Raw genomic sequence first — 3036 nt, 5'->3', positions numbered from 1 at the left:
CTCACTGCAGAAGCGGTCCCTGTGGTGGTAAGGTAATTCCGCAGAAGCGGACCATTATTCGCATCAGCGGGTCCGCAGAAGCGGACGGGTAGTCGCAGAAGCGGTGTTGGCATTTTAAACGAATATCCGCAGAAGCAGGGATTTGGCCGCATAAGCGGAAGCGGGACCGCAGAAGCGAAAACTGGACTGGTCATAAAGGGTTTTTATTGAATATTTCATCCGCGAGCTTGGTATATTTTCCTCCATTGTTGAGCGACCTTGAGAGCTTTTTGCGAGAATTAAGGGAGTTTTGACTGGGAATCGATTGGAGGTAAGTCCCTTGGCCTAAATACACGAGATTATGATAGATTTAACATGGAGATTGGTTGAAATTCATCAAAAGGGGTAAAGCTAGGGCTTGAGTTTTTTTTGATATTTCAAATTGGGATTTGATAGGTCATTTGAGCTCGGATTTGGGAGTTCTTGGTATGTATGGACTCGTGGAGAGACGAGGAATCCGGTAATGTGAGTTTTGTAATTTTTTCGAGAAGTGGGCCCGGGGCTCGAGTTTTTGCTAATTTCGAGATTTTTGCTATTTTCGATTGTTTTCGATTGGGTATTGTTCCATTAGCATATTGTGATGTATTCGCTCTGATTTTGGATAGATTTGACGCGCGTGGAGGCCGATTTGAGGGGCAAAGGCGTCGCGAGCTAGAGATTTCACCGGTTCGAGGTGAGTAATACTTGTAAATGATATCCTGAGGGTTTGAAACCCCGGATTTGCACATCATAGTGCTATATTGAGGTGACTTGCACGCCGGATACGAGCGTGTGGTAGAGCGCCGTTGGGGATTGTGACTTGGTCCGTCCTGATTGATGAAATTACTACGTATTTGACTGAAACTACTTGTTATCATCATAATTTGGGCTGATTGCCATGTTTGGGCTTCGTGCCAACTATGTGAATCCTTCAGGGATTGATATCACTGTTTTCGCATTACTTTGCATATTATTTGATCTCGGTCCAAGGTTTTAATAATCTTTTGCAAACTCAGCTGTTTTTCTAAGATTTGAAAACTGAAACATTTATTGACGTTTTGAGCTGAGAACTGTTATTTTAATATTGCCCAAGTGGCTTATGTTCATTTCTGGACTGAGCATGGATCGGGCTGCGCGCCGCAACAGTGTTATAGTGATTTCTGGATATATGGTTAGCTCGGGCTGCGTGCCGCAGCGGTACTGTACTGATATTGAGGCCGAGGGCCTGGTTGATGCCACGAGATGGCTTGATATTGCGCTTGGGCTGTAGGAGCCCCTCCGGAGTCTGTACACACCCCTAGTGAGCGCCGTCGACGTTAAATACATGGTTGGGTCGGACTGCACGCCGCAGTGGGTACCTGAGTGTACCGGTCATATGCATTGCATTGCACTCATGCATTGGTTCCTGTTTGTATTACGTGTCATGACATTCAGCACTCTCATTTCATTGGCATCCATGCTACTTCTTGTACTGTTTACCAGATACCCTGGTGTTATTTGTTAATGGAGTGTTGTGCCCGAGGGGCTGACTTACGTGCTGACTTGCACTATCTGTTTCGCATTCATTTGCTTAATTGTTGAAAAAGTATATTTTCAAAAGAGGTTTGTAACTGAGCCCAGATAGATTTTCTAAAGGATTTCACGGTTTTACTGTTTTCTCAAAGGGTTGCACTGTTCTATATAGCATGATGGAGTGCCTTTCGTGATTTCTTGCTGCTCAGTTATTATTTACCTTTATTACTCACTGAGTTGGAGTACTCACTTTACTCCCTACACCTCGCGTGCAGATGCAGGTATTGGTTACCCGGTAGCGGGTTTGAGCTGGTTGAGGATTTGCTATCGTAGCTGAGCAAGGTGACCGCCGGCGTTCGCGGCACCGGACTTCGTCTTTTGATTCTAAACTTTATTCTGTATATTATTGACCCTGTGGTCGTGTTCAGACTTCCTTAGATGCTTGTGACTTGTGACACCCCAATCGGGCTGTGTTGGGTCGTATATATATCGATTGTTATTGTCATTAAGTTGTAATATCTAATCATTTAGGTTTAAAAAAAAGGGTTTGAAAGAGGCGTTGTTGTTCTGTTGGCTGGCCTTGTCTTCACGAGAGGCGCCATCACGACTAGTGCGGGTTTGGGTCGTGACACTAATACACTTATACTTAGTGCATAGTATAGCGTAAGTATATATATTATATATATATAGAAGCTATATTCGATATAACATTACTTAATATACTTATACTTAGTGCATAGTATAGCATAAGTATATATATTCGATATAACATTACCTAATACACTTAGTGCATAGTATAGCGTAAGTATATATATTATATATATAAGCTATATTCGATATAATATTACCTAATACACTTATACTTAGTGCATAGTATAGCGTAAGTATATATATTATATATATTATATATATATATATATATATATATATATATAAGAGCTATATTCGATATAATATTACCTACTACACTTATACTTAGTGCATAGTATAGCGTAAGTATATATATTATATATATAAGCTATATTCGATATAATATTACCTAATACACTTATACTTAGTGCATAGTATAGCGTAAGTATATATATTCGATATAACATTACCTAATACACTTATACTTAGTGCATAGTATAGCGTAAGTATATATATATATATATATATATATATATATATATATATATATATATATATATATATATATATATATATAGACATAGTATAGCGTAAGTATATATATTCGATATAACATTACCTAATACACTTATACTTAGTGCATAGTATAGCGTAAGTATATATATATGTATATATATATATATTCGATATAATATTACCTAATACACTTATACTTAGTGCATAGTATAGCGTAAGTAAATATATATATATATATATATATATATATATATAAAAGCTATATTCGATATAATATTACCTAATACACTTATACTTAGTGCATAGTATAGCGTAAGTATATATATTATGTGTTAAGCTATATTTATATTATTTATTTAG

The sequence above is a fragment of the Nicotiana attenuata genome, chromosome 12 (genome assembly GCF_001879085.1).
Source record: "Nicotiana attenuata strain UT chromosome 12, NIATTr2, whole genome shotgun sequence".
In the NCBI taxonomy this organism is placed as follows: Eukaryota; Viridiplantae; Streptophyta; class Magnoliopsida; order Solanales; family Solanaceae; genus Nicotiana; species Nicotiana attenuata.
This window is presented reverse-complemented; position numbering follows the sequence as displayed.